General features: G+C 34.6%; 1 protein-coding gene, 1 non-coding gene and 1 pseudogene across 17 annotated transcripts in view; 2 read left to right on the top strand and 1 right to left on the bottom strand.

Moving 5' to 3' along the window:
• Positions 1 to 14,103, bottom strand: part of LCORL (ligand dependent nuclear receptor corepressor like) — a 156,960-nt gene that overhangs the window by 71,366 nt on the left and 71,491 nt on the right. The window lies entirely within an intron of this gene.
• LOC116871857 lies at positions 12,194 to 12,326 on the top strand. The gene has a single exon (XR_004383538.1). It is a non-coding gene; the product is annotated as a small nucleolar RNA SNORA70 (small nucleolar RNA).
• On the top strand, positions 12,228 to 12,688 carry LOC116865853 (annotated as a pseudogene).

Here is a 14,103-nt window from a genome sequence, read left to right as displayed (position 1 = left end):
TTTAAAGAAGAGTACAATGTACTGCCACAAAATTTTACCTCTATACATTCAACTAATGTTGACATTTTTTATCATTTGCTTTACATAGAAGTTATTTAGGGGTAAAGCATTTGCAGATGTCATGAATCCTTAACCTGAAATACCTGGATAATAAAGAATATTACCATGTATAACTATAATGTCATTATCCCTTTCAAGAAATTTAACACAAACAATAATGCCTTTAACTTTCCCAATTATGTCCTTTATAGTTTTTTTTCTCCCCAATCTCAGAATGCAATCAAGAATCACATGTTGTATTTGACTGTCACGTGTCTCCAGCTCTCTTTTTTTTTCCTTTCATGACATTTAGTTTCTAGCATGCTCCACAATTTGGGTTACATTCCTTATCATTTAAATTCAGATTAATAATGTTTTACAGAAATAGAATCATAGGTGATTTGCTTCCTCGGAGTATCAGTTAGTCCCAGTATCAGTTGGTGGGGTTTTGGAATATAAGTAAGGTTCGGTAGGGTGAGGTCCAGAGCCAATGACCAAGAAAGAATTCTTGAGACATCTTTGGTACAAAATGGTGGTTTTCAGCAGTCGTTATTCCACTTCCTCCAATAAGTATGCTGATTTTTTTCATAGTCAGAGGAAGTAAAATCTTCCTGAAAAAGAGCCATTTTTCACCCACCCCATGCTCAGTTCCACATAGTCTGACCACTTAACACCCAACAATTTCATATTAATATCCATTCCTGTGGAATTCTCCATCCATTGTTTCAATGTTATGCTGGTTTTAGTTTTGTTTTGTTTTCAGAACATCTGCTTGCCTTTGAATTGTGAAAGTAAATAAAGTGAATGAATAAGTATCAAAAACAAAATAAAACAAAATGGTGGTTTTATTAAAGCACGGGACGAGACCCATGGGCAGAAAGAGCTGCCACACCAGGGTTGAAGGGGTGGCTGATTATATACTTGGAAGTTGGGGGAGGTAAGGAAAAGAGAGATTTTCAAAAGGATTTTCATATGTTAAAGAAGACTCCCAGGATACCAGATGCCACTGTCAAGTTAAGGTTGCTTTTCCTTCTAGCAAGGCATTAGTATGAAGACAGTTGGGAGCTTCCTGGATGAATGTCACAGGTATCCGACCCAGGAGTGTGTGTGTGGGGAGGGGGGCGTATGCAGGGAATCAGCTTATGCTTTGTCTTTAGCTAGCTGCCTGATCCTTCATCATCAGTGATGTCATCCATCACTTGCTTTAAGGTGATACCCAACAAATGTCTCCATTGTGAAGTTACCTTTTCTCCTTTGTAATAATAATCTGTGGAGTAATACTTTAATGGAATTATCCTGTTTGCCAACATTCAACATTCCTCAATGGTTTTAGCATGACTGATGATTCCTGTCAGAATCAACTGTTACACTAGTGACTGCAAAATAGTAATTTTTAAATTCCATTATTCATTCTCTATTTTTATGTAGCATTCTTTTAAAAAAGTGCCTTCTCTTCTATGAAGAGAAGACCCTTATCTTTTATTTTTATCACCATGGACTCATGGATTGTTTCTTGTTATCCAATGTTATCTTGTTATCCATGCCTTCGTTATTCATTTTAATGTACAATTTTTTCCAAATTTAGCCAGTGGAGACCCCTTCAAGTTGGTCCTTGTATCCTTTTGATGTATCTCCTGTTTGTGGGGACTTCCTTATTTTTTAGCATATAAGAATATACTCCATGTCCACCTTCTATTTTTCCTGTCCCTAACTTAGAATCAACCAATACCACAAATGTCCTATTTTTCCTTTTTGTGGTAGGGAGTACTACTGAGACATCAACGTCTGGATGCTAAGTGTGGTCATTGCTACTGTGGTGTCACTGCTTCTAGAATCTTACAGTAGGCAAAGCTAGTAAATACCATACGTGTAAGCATTTTACACACACATATGTGTGTATATATTTAAATCACGAATTCATATATAGCTCTAATAACATAACATTGTTCTTTGTCTTCCCCCAGTCCATAGTTTTTAACCTTTATCCAACAGCAAAAACTCAGAATTACTACACCAATACTGCTGCTGAAAAATGTTAATTTTTTTAAAGATTTTATTTATTTATTTGACAGAGAGAGAGATCACAAGTAGGCAAAGAGACAGAGGGAGAGGGGGAAGCAGGCTCCCTGCTGAGCAGAGAGCACGATGTGGGGCTCGATCCCAGGACCCCAAGATCATGACCTGAGCCGAAGGCAGAGGCTTAACCCACTGAGCCACCCAGGCACCCCTAATTCTTAAAATATGTCCCATTGAGAGTGGGTCAGAGCAGTAGGTTAGTTATGTAATTTTTTCCTGTGTTCTGTAGTATCAATATGATACACAATTAGGTTTGGGTTTTTTGTTGTTTGTACTCAATCACAGGGTTCACTCCCCCATCCTTGCTGATTTTATTAATTTTTAATGCTTAAGATTCTCGCTCTCCCTCTCCCTCTACACAAAGCCCTCCAAAAAAAAATTGTAAAAAGTTAACATATTTCAAAAGTCAAAACTATATAAGACAAATAAGTTTCACTTATTTTCCACTACTCCCAAAGTAACCAATCATTAGTTTCTAGTTTATCCTTTTCTGTGTGTAAAAATAGATTCATACATATTTTCCCTCTTCCTTCTTAAAAGTGAACATACTATATACAATAGGCAGTATAATTTTTCCTCTTGCTTTTTCTACTTAAAAATATATACCCAGGGGGTGCCTGGGTGGCTTAGTTGGTTAACCGTCCAAATCTTGATTTCAATTCAGGTCATGATCTCAGGGTCTTGATCTCAATCAAGACCCACATCCGGTTCCACTCAGTGGGGTGTCTGCTTGAGATACACTCTCCCTTTCCCTCTGCTCTTCCCCTGCTCTCTCAAAAAATAAATCTTAAAAAGAAAAACACACACACACAGGAATTTTAATCATTCTCAGTTCACAGAGATGTTCTTTGTTCTTCATTCTCTAGTTCCATGTCTGTCCACTGTATGTTTCTACCACAAAATTGTCTACATGTCTCCAATGGATGAACATGCAAATGATTTCTAATATTTTGCTGTTATAAGTAACGCTGAAATAACTAATTTTGTGCATGTTGTTAAATAAATACCTTCAGGTAAATTCCAAAAAGTGAGATTACTGGATGAAAGGGTAAATACATACGTAGTTCTAATAGATATTGCTTTATACTCCTTGTAGGAAGTGTATCATTTTGTACTTCTCACAGCAATGGATGAAAGTAATTGTTTTATAGGTACCCTAACAGAGTGCTGTAAGGCTTTTGAATTTTGGCCAATCTAAGAGAAGAGAAATGATAACTCACTATTGCTTTAATTTCCAGTTCGAGGGCCATTTAGATGTCTTATTTTTCTGTGTGTAATACTCTGTTCATGCCTTTTGTCAAATTTTTTTATTGGATGTCTGATCTTTTCTCCCCCTCTTAATTTTAAAAACTTACACTATAGAGATTAACTCTTTGTGATACAGCTCACAAATATTTCCTCCCAGTTTGTTTTTTGTCTCCCAACTTTGACTATGGAATTTTCTTACTGGGCAAATTATTATTATATTTTTATTTAAATGACTCTTAAAAGTAGTCAATATTTTATCTCATCCAGATTTTAAATAACAGAGAAAGCCTTTACCCTATATGACTTACAAAAGAATTCACTGATACTTCCTTCCAGAGTATGTACACGGTTACCTTATTTTGTATTTAAATCTCTTATCCAGTTTGAAATTTATTCAAGTACACATGAGGTACAGATCTAATTTTACCTTTTTCCAATTGATTTTCCAGTTGTCCTAAGACAATTGATTAAACAATCCATCATTTTCCCCCACTATTTGTAATGCCACCTGCCTGCATCATATGACAATTTCCCTGGGTATCTGAGTCTATTTCTCAATGACTGCTTGTCCATTTGGGCAACAGTACTACAATTTTAATTACAGAGGTTTTAATACCTGGAAGACCCAGTGCCAGGACTTTAAAAAAAAATCTATTCTTCATATTTGTATTCCATATTTTATCTCCAAGGAAAAGTGGTGGGTGGGGGAAGAACTATAAGGGATCATATGAAATTTACATATTAATTTAGGGAAAACTGAAGTTATTTGTATGTTTATTCCAAAATATTGTGGTGGGTTTTTTGCTACTGTAAATGCTATTATATCATCTCATTATGTGTATATGAAAGTCACTGATTGTTCATTTTATGTATCTTGACACTGTGCTGAATTCTTTTACTGTTTAAGTTGGTATTATTATCAATACTCTTGGTTTTCTATTATCATCTGCAAAGAGAACTAGTTGTATTTTTTTCTTTTCCAATTTGTATGAATCTAAAGCAGTTCTCTCGTCTAATTGTCCAAACTTCTAACACAATGTTAAATAGTGGGAACTGAGAACAGTCCTGTCTTGTTCCAGTTTTAATGGGAATGTGGCCAGTGTTTCCACATTAAATGTTATTCTGTATTGAAAAAAATAGGGTATATGTGTTTTATTAAAGAAATATGCATCAATTCTTTTTTTTTTTAAGATTTTATTTATTTATTTGACAGAGACAGATGCAGCGAGAGAGGGATCACAAGCAGGGGGAGTGGGAGAGGGAGAAGCAGGCTTCCCACAGAGCAGAGAGCCTGATAATGGGCTTGATTCCAGGACTCTGGGATCATGACCTGAGCCAAAGGCAGACGCTTAAGACTGAGCCACCAAGGCACCTCGCATCAATTCCTTTATTATTATTATTTTTTATCATGAACACATGCTGAATTTTGCCAAAGGTCTTTTCAGCATCAGTGGAGATGAACTTTTTTGTTCCTCCTTGGATTAAAAGGTGAATTATATTAATGGATATCCTAAACCAGAACCATTCTTGCATTACTGGAACAACCTCATTTGAACATGACATCAATCATTTTCCTATCGTAGCACAGAATTCTGACATTTTATTTTCTTACTGTAGCACAGAACTTTGACATTTTTGAACTGATAGGAGACTGTTATATGTGTTAACTATCTTTATGAGATTTTTATCTAGGTATCTAGTTTCATACTCATGTTAAAATAATGACACTTTATTATGTTCTGGAAAAATTTATGGAGCATTAAAACTGGCTAACCTTAGGTTTGGTGAAATATAACTTTTAAATTTTCTGGGCTGGTGTTTTGTTGAGCTTTTTGGTAATTTTTCCTACATAAAAAAAGGGGGGGCTTGTTTAAGCTATCTCCTCTCATAGATAGAAGTCTATTTATCTCTTCTGTGATAATAATTCTGGTAAAGGGGATTTTCCTATGTAATTAACCATTTCATCTAAGTTGTAGAAAATAGAAGCAGCAATTTTGTTTTCTTCCTTTCACCTTAAAAGTCATTTCAAAGAATGTTTACATTGTAAGTAGACAGGACTTTGAATTTTTTGTTATTCACATTTCTATCTTTATTGTATTATGGTTGAAAATTGTTTTTATGTGTTGTTTCTACTTTATGGAACTTTCTTAGGATTCTTTTTGACTTAGTATATCAGTTTTCTGGTGAATGTTCCCTCTACACTTGAGAAGAAAGTGTACATAAATTACCTGAGGATAGAGTTCAATATATACCCATAAACTATACCTTACTATTAAGTTCTCTATATCTTTTATTTTAAATTCATTTCACCTATCTTGGACTCAAGGTTACATGTTAATAATACTGCTATGTGTTTGTTCTTTCCCTTAAATTTTCTGCTTTTGCTTTATGAAGGTGGTTGCTGTCTTATTTGGTACATAGATACTAGTAAATGTCCTATCTACATTGAGTTAGGACCTTTAACAAAGTCTTTTGTCCTGAAGACAAAGTCCTTAAATCCTCAAGACAACCAATATAATTTGGTATGTAACAGAAATATTTTGAGTACTCATATTTAATTGTATAGAATATTTTTTAAAATGTCTAACCCAAGGGTTAAAATTTCACAGATTAATAAAAATTTATTCCTTCATCAAGGGTATTCTTTTTTGCTGGTCCTGTTTTGCTACAATATGTATGGTGCTGAAGAACACTACTAGGTATAATCTATCGCCACTGACTTGATTCATGCTAAGGTGCCAGCAATTTTAACCAGCGTTGCTTTTGTACTATCAGTGCAAATGTCAACATGGGAAAAGTGGCAAATAACATCTTAGGATTACTTTTTTAAAAAATTGTTTGAACCTTGCAGATTCCTTGAATGAGTCTTAGGGATCCCAGGGTTCCATGTATCACACTTGGAGAACCACCATCCTATGAAAACCTAATATATCTTTATCCCATAATAGTACACTGGAAGGCAATATAGAAGAATGGTTGGAAGTACATCCTTGTGGTCAGATATACCTGAAATGATGTTTCAGCTTTGTTGATTAGGCTTTGTAACTTCAGGCAAGTAACTTAGTAAGCCATAATTTGTTTATCTGTAATGTGATTCTACTAATAGTACCTAAAGGAGTTGCTTTGAGGAGTAAATGAACAAAAATATATAGAGCGTGTATCCAGTACCTATTACATAGACCTCAGAAAGCACTAGCCTAATTATTTAATTTTTATACAGTATAACTATCTTCTACAATCCCTATCAGGAGAAGAAAAATCAAAGACAGTAATTTGGGTAGTTTCTCTAAATCAAAAGCTTATAAAATGAGCAAAACCCTTTAAGTATTAAATTCCTACAATTTTAGAATATAAAATTTCAGATATTGGCATATTGTGACATTTTAAAGCCTTTTCAAAAAAAATTGACCGTTTAATCTTGTCTATCTTCTCCATTTTATTATTATTTTTTAAATATTTTAGAGAGGGAGAGAGAGAGCATGAGTGGGAGGGGCAGAGGGAGAAGGAGAGAGAATCTGAAGCAGTCTGCGCTGAGCATGGAGCCGGACCTGGGACTTGATCTCTCAACTTTGACATCAGGACCTGAGCGGAAGCCAAGAGTCAGATGCTCAACCAAATGTGCCACCCAGATGCTCCCTATCTTTATTTTACCTTTGTATTCTATTTCACTAATTTCATTCATATCTTCATTTGTCTTTCTCCAACTTACTTAGGGTCACTTTTTTTTTCCTTAACTCCTTCAGCTTAGATATATGGTTCACTCATTAAATTTCTTTCTCTTTCTAATGTATAAGAATCTAAGTTTATAAATTTCCTTTTACCAAATCAGCTTGCCCAATAAGTTTTAAAGTTTCTTTTTAATATCATCCAGTGCTAAATATATTCTCATAAATATTAGTTCTTCATTCCCTGAATACTTAGAAATGTCTTTAAATTTCCATATATTTATTTATTTAAAGTTATCTTTTTGTTATTGATAATCTTAATTGAACGGTATCAAGGAATATGGTGTGTATATGTTTTTACTTGTTGATAATTCAATGCACAGAATATAGCCAATTTTTATAAAATTTCAAGTAAACTTGAAAAAATGTTTACAATGTTTACCAACTTGATGATGGTTGGGTTCAGGGTTCTATATATGTCCAGTAACTCAAACTTGCTAATATGTTGTTCAAATATTCTTTCTTCTCATTAATTTTAAGTCTATATGATATAACCAAGACATACCCTCCCTCTATGATGTTCTACTTATACATTTAATAACTTGTACTTCATATGTTCAAGCTATGATACTCTGGTATACATATTCACAACTGTCATGGTTTCCTGCTTAATAGTACTTTTTATCGGGATGCCTGGGTGGCTCAGTAGTTAAGAATTAAGCGTCTGCCTTCGGCTTAGGTCATGATCCCAGGGTCCTGGGATCGAGCCCCGCATCGGGCTCCCTACTCAGTGGGAAGTCTGCTTCTCGCTCTCCCACTCCCCTAGTTTGTGGTCCCTCTCTCACTGTGTCTCTCTCTGTCAAATAAAATCTTAAAAAAAAAACAAAAACTACTTTTTATCATGATATTAAAATCCTATTAATTTTTAATACTTCTCCTTGACTTTATAAAGTCCTTATATGGAGTGCCTGGGTGGCTCAATTGGTTGAATGTCTGCCTTCGGCTCAGGTCATGGTTCCAGGGTCCTGGGATCAAGCCCCATGTCAGGCTCCCTGCTCAGCAGGGCGTCTGTTTCTTCCTCTCCCTGCTGCTCTGTCTAGTTGTGTTCTTTCCCTATCACTGTCAAATAAATAAATAAAATCTTAAAAAATAAATAGAGTCATTATATTTGATGTTAATATGTTGTTACATGTATCTGGTCAGGTTTTCACTGGCATATATTTCTTCCCAGGGTTTTACCTTTTCAAGGATCTTTTAGGAAAAGCATATAGTGAATTGGAATTTTTATTCTATCTGATCACTTTTTTTTTTTTAAGATTTTATTTATTTATTTGACAGACAGAGATCACAAGCAGGCAGAGAGAGGAAGGGAAGCAGGCTCCCCACTGAGCTGAGAGTCCAATGTGGGGCTCGTTCCCAGGACCCTGAGATCATGACCTGAGCCAAAGACAGAGGCTTTAACCCACTGACCCACCCAGGCGCCCCTCTGATCATGTTTTAATTGGAGAGCTCATACTCTATTTAGATAACTGATATAACTATTTACTCCTATTTTTTGCTTTTATAGGTCCCAGTTTTTCTTTTGAAATTATTTTTTCCCACACAATTTCTCCTTTTCTACTGGTTTGAAATAGTATGTCTAGATCTATTATTACTTGGCCCAGAAATTTTCACATGTGTATTTTTACCTGTCAAAGTCCAAAGTCAATTAATATATATGCCCTATTAAAAGTACTGTACAATGCTTTACTTCTAGTCACACCACTCTAGGCTTACATGTTCTTACTGTCAGGTATTCCAGAATCCTTAAACTCACAAGTAGATACTACTTTTATTATTTTACGCAGTAAGTTTTTTTTAGATTTACCCCAATGATTATCAGTTTTTATTTTCACTTCTCCTTGCATCTCAGACCTTCTTCCCAGGATTGTTTTGTTTCTTCCTCAGGTATAAACCTCAAAGATTTTTTTGTTTTGTTTTGTTTGTAAAGAGAAAAGAGAAAAGTCTGTTGGAAGTAAAGCCCCTGTTTTCTTTTTAATCTGCAAATAAATCTGTTCCTTGAAAGACATTTAACCGGAATATAAAATTCTACGTTGACTGTCATTTTTCTTTTGTAGGGGTCCATTTTGCTTAGAAGTCAACTACCAGTCTATTATTTGACCATAAGTAATCTCAGTCCTTTAGTTCTGGCTGTTTTCAATATTTTCTCTTTCTCTCGGGTCCCATCCCTTTCCCTCCCCACCCTGGTATTTATTCTTTAACTAAGTCTGATGTGAATTTATTTTCTTTTATCCTGTTAGGTAACACTACCATCTCTGAATACAACGATTCTTAACTTTCATAAATTCTAAAAAATTCTCAGGCAGTATCTCTTTGAATACTGACCCTATTAAAAGTTCATTTATAATCTCCATTTAAAACTCTGATTAGACACAAGATAGCTCATTTCATTATATCCTCCATGTCTCTTAGCATCTTTCACATTTTTCATATCTTTGCTGCATTTTTTGTGGCTTCTCCAGATCTTTCCAATTATCAATTACCCACACTATAACTATTTAAACTTTAAGTTTTTAATTTCCATTTTCTTTTTCATTCTTAGACAGTATTTGGTTATTTTTTATACATGCTAGTTTTTTAGTCTCTAGCTTTTACTCATGTTTTTAATTTCCAACATTGTATTTCCATTTAAAAGATTAAAATATATTCTTTTTATATTCTTATCTTTTAACTATAAAATCCACAGTCTTTGAAGGCAGGGTACTATTTTTATTTTTGTTAATTACTGCAAACAGTGCCTTGTTTGCATGTGTATTTTATGATTTCTTTATCTTATTTTGAGGGGAATGTGTTCATTTTTAAAAGAACTTCATATTTGAGACTGTTTTGAGATGAAAGTTTTGGATATGTTGTTAGAGAGTCTGTGCCTTTCGTTCTTCTAGGTGCCTGGAGGAGCTACCAAACCAAGATGATTTAAAAAAATGTTTTTATCATGGTAAAATACACATAACCTAAAATTTACCATCTTAACCATTTTAAGCGAATAGTAAATGGTATTATATACATTCATAATGTTGTGCAACAATCATTACCACCCATCTCCGTATCTCTTTTCATCTTTAAAACTGAAACTTCATACCCATTAAATAACCAGTCCTAATTCCCCTTCACCCCTGGAAACCACAGCTCTACTTTCTGTCACTATGATTTTGACTACTCCAAGTACCTCATGTAAGCAGAAGCATATACTATATGCTTTTTTGTGATTGGGTTATTTTACTTAGTGTAATGTCCTCAAGGTTCCTTCATGTTGTACCATGTGTCAGAATTTCCTTCCTTTTGGGGCTAAAAAAAAAAAAAATTTCCTTATATGTATATACCACATTTTACTTATCCATTCATCTGTCCAAGGACACTTGAGTTGTTTCCAACCCAAGATGATTTTAATTTTTTTTTTATTTTTTTAGATTTTATTTATTTATTTGACAGAGAGATCACAAGTAGGTAGAGAGGCAGGCAGAGAAGAGAGGGGGAAGCAGGCGCCCCACTGAGCAGAGAGCCCAATGTGGGGTTTGATCCCAGGACCTGAGATCATGACCTGAGCCAAAGGCAGAGGCTTTAACCCACTGAGCCACCCAGGCGCCCCCCAAGATGATTTTAAATTAAATTCTAGAATTGTGAATCAGTATAAAATTAGATTCCTAAAGCCTGTGTCACACAGCCACTGGCTAAAAATTACAGAGGAGATTTTCTTCTTTTGGGTATAGACATAGGTTCTAATTTTCTATTTACTTTAAATTTTGTTTTTTTCAATCTAGCATTTTTCATTGTTTCTTTAATGAGAGTTTCATATTTCCAGTCTTCTCTATTTCTAGACACAAGAAATCAGATCTCCCTTGCCTATAAATTTCCATTCATATCAAATGCCATTTGTAACTAATTATATACATTTTCAAAATACTTTTTTCAAAATAAATACTAGCAATTAAAATTAAACTAAATTAAGCTAATTAAACAATTCGTTTAAAAACCAAATTATTCTTATGCCTTATTTTTAAAAGACATAACTCATTTAAAGATTCAGAATGATCTTTTCAGACAAAATAAATATATTAAAGTAACTTATGAAATTTTCCTTCAATGACCGAAGTTTAATGATAGTGAGACATTTAAACTTCCTATGGGACCACTATGAGCAGCTCTAGCCTTGTGGGAAAATTTTTAAAGTCTAAATGTAGAATAATAAGCAAAAGAGCTAACGATTTTTCAATGTTGCCAGATCTCATGATAATTCCTGGAGATTCAATGTTGAAACTCATAGGAAAGGGTAAAGGTAGCTAAATCCTTATAGGTAAACTCTTCTTGGGGCAGTTACTCACCCTGATAAAAAGGAACTCTGCTTCATTTCTGGTATGTCTCTATGTTCTAATGCTAAACGAGGTCTAAAAATTTATGGCAGCAATTAAACTAAAAATCAGATTAAGGAAAAGAATCCATGACATGCTTTCAGAATTTTTCCTTCCTTAAAAAAGCCATTCAGTAGATCATATCAGAGAAATTTCAGAATAAAAGAGTTCAGCTTATATTCTATGCCTTTTTAAAAGTTACAATCAACTGGTTCTTTGAAAAGATCAATAAAATTGATAACCACTATCCAGGATACCAAGATAGAGAAGGAAAACACAAATTTAAAATACCGAAATAAAAAAACAGCCATCATTATTTATCTCATAGACATTAAAAGGGTAACAAAGGAATACTATAAACAACTTTGTACCCAGAAATATGATAACTTACATGAAACAGACCAACTTCCTAAAATACACAATCTACCAAAACACTCACAACAAATGCTGGTAAGGATATGTGTACAATAGGAATTCTTATTCATTGCTGCTGGTAATGCATAATGGTATGGCCACATTGGTAAACTGGCAGTTTCTTCCAAAGCTAACACTTTTACCATAAGCTCTAGGAATTAAAGTCCTGAGTATTTATACAAATGAGTTGAAAACTTATATCCATATATAAACCTGTGAATTTCAACAACACCTTTATTTGTAATTTCAAAAAAACTGGAACCAAGATGTCCTTCAATAGGTGAAGGTAAACAAACTGGTACATCAAAAGCATGGAATATTATTCAGTAATAAAATGAAATGTGTCTGCAGCCAATTAAGCCGACTGTGCTCTTTGTCCATGGGGGCCCAGTGTGCCAGGGCTGCAAATGGTAGCCTCCTTGGTGTTTATGTAGCCTGTTAATTGCATGGGTTGCCCTAAGGGACCTTAGAGACAGCCCTCTCCAGTGGACACTGAGGTCTGACCTCATGCTATCTCCAATCTAGGCTACAGACAGGTATGTGGAGTGCCTTTGGAAAGCCCCAGGACAAAGTAGCCAGGGTCCACATTGGCCAAGTCATCATGTCCATCCACATCAAGTTGCAGAACAAGGAGCATGTGACTGAGGGCCTACACAGGGCCAAGCTCAATTTCCCTGGCTGCCATAAGATCCACATCGCCAAGAAGTGGTTTTTACTAAGTTTAATGCAGATGAATTTGAAGACATGGTGGCTGAAAAGCAGCTTATCCCAGATGGCTGTGGGGTCAAATACATCCCTAATCATGGCCCCTTGGACAAATGGAGTGCTCTGTACTCATAAGAACCTTGGACTTTCCCCTTCCTACCTTGTCCAACAATAAATCCTACTTCCTGTCAAAAAGTAAAATAAAAATAAAATAAAATAAAATAGGCTATCAAGCTACAAAAAGGCAAAGAGGAACCTTACTTGCATATTGGTGAGTGAATCCAGAAAGTGTATCTAAAAAGACTACATACTATATGATTCCAACTATATGGCATTTTGGATAAGAAAACTTTGGAGACAGTAAAAAGATCCGTTTTTGACACAGGCTGGGGGCATGGGGTGGAGGGATGAATAATAGGTGGAGTACAGGGGATTCTGAAGGCAATGAAACTATTGTGTATGACACTACAATGGGGGCTACATGAAATTGTACATTTAGCAAGACCCATACAACAACATACACAGAGTGAACCTTACATAAACTATGGGCTTTATTTAATGTCTCAATGTTATCAACTGTAATAAGTGTGCCACAATAAAAGATGGTAACAGGGAAACCGAGTGGAGGAGAATATGGGAACACCGTATTTCTGCTCAATTTTTCTGTACACCTAAAACTGCTCTAAAAATAGTTTATTAATTAAAAAAATGCCAGATTAACTGAAACATCTACTTGATGTCACATACTTTTTTTTCCCACTAACAATGTACATGCAGTAGATGGCACCAAAGATCCTTTAGAATAAGGAATTATAAGATGTACTATTCATAACGCTTAGTTTTGATGTTGTTGATACATGCTTTGAGATTGTATTTATTCACTGAATAATATAACTGACTTAAAAAAAAGATGTGTTAGAGACAGCTAAATTTAGATGTAAATTATATCATCCCATAAGTAAGTAAATAATCATGGACATCTAGGAATACAGATCTGAAAAATTATGGAGCAACAGTAATTCTACATTATGGGTAAATAAAAAAGGTGCTACATTAAGCTATTTAAAAACCAAATTCCAATTCACATTTGACAACTATATAGCACATCCATTTGACACTTCTTGACTACTAGGGAGCAAGTATCTCATTAGTAAATTGCCTTTCTCCATAGACTAAAAGCATTCACTAAATGTGGCATCAAGGCATTTTAAAATTCATTTTCTCCTCAAACTGGGACAGAAAACAAGTATTATATCTTTCTAAAAAGCAGAGGGTGAAAACATGTTAATTACCCACCAAGCAACCATCATCTAACCACCCCCTGACATTCAAGCTGACATAATATGCAGTTTTGTAGAAAACAAATGAAGTAGCCCTGATTTATAAAATCTATACAATCCATTCTCCTATCTTAATTTATATCACCCTAAAGTGATATTATACAGGTACCTGGCTATTATGTACTGTACCCATTAATGGAGCCAAATATTATATACTGCTACTTTGGTGGGAATAGGAGAGAAGAGTAAAATGTATTCTTATTTTTCCAA

Source organism: Lontra canadensis, unplaced genomic scaffold (genome assembly GCF_010015895.1).
Source record: "Lontra canadensis isolate GAN:19392208 unplaced genomic scaffold, GSC_riverotter_1.0 scaffold1, whole genome shotgun sequence".
Classification (NCBI taxonomy): Eukaryota; Metazoa; Chordata; class Mammalia; order Carnivora; family Mustelidae; genus Lontra; species Lontra canadensis.
Note: the sequence above shows the minus strand (reverse complement) of the source record. Positions and strands in the feature narration are given on the sequence as shown.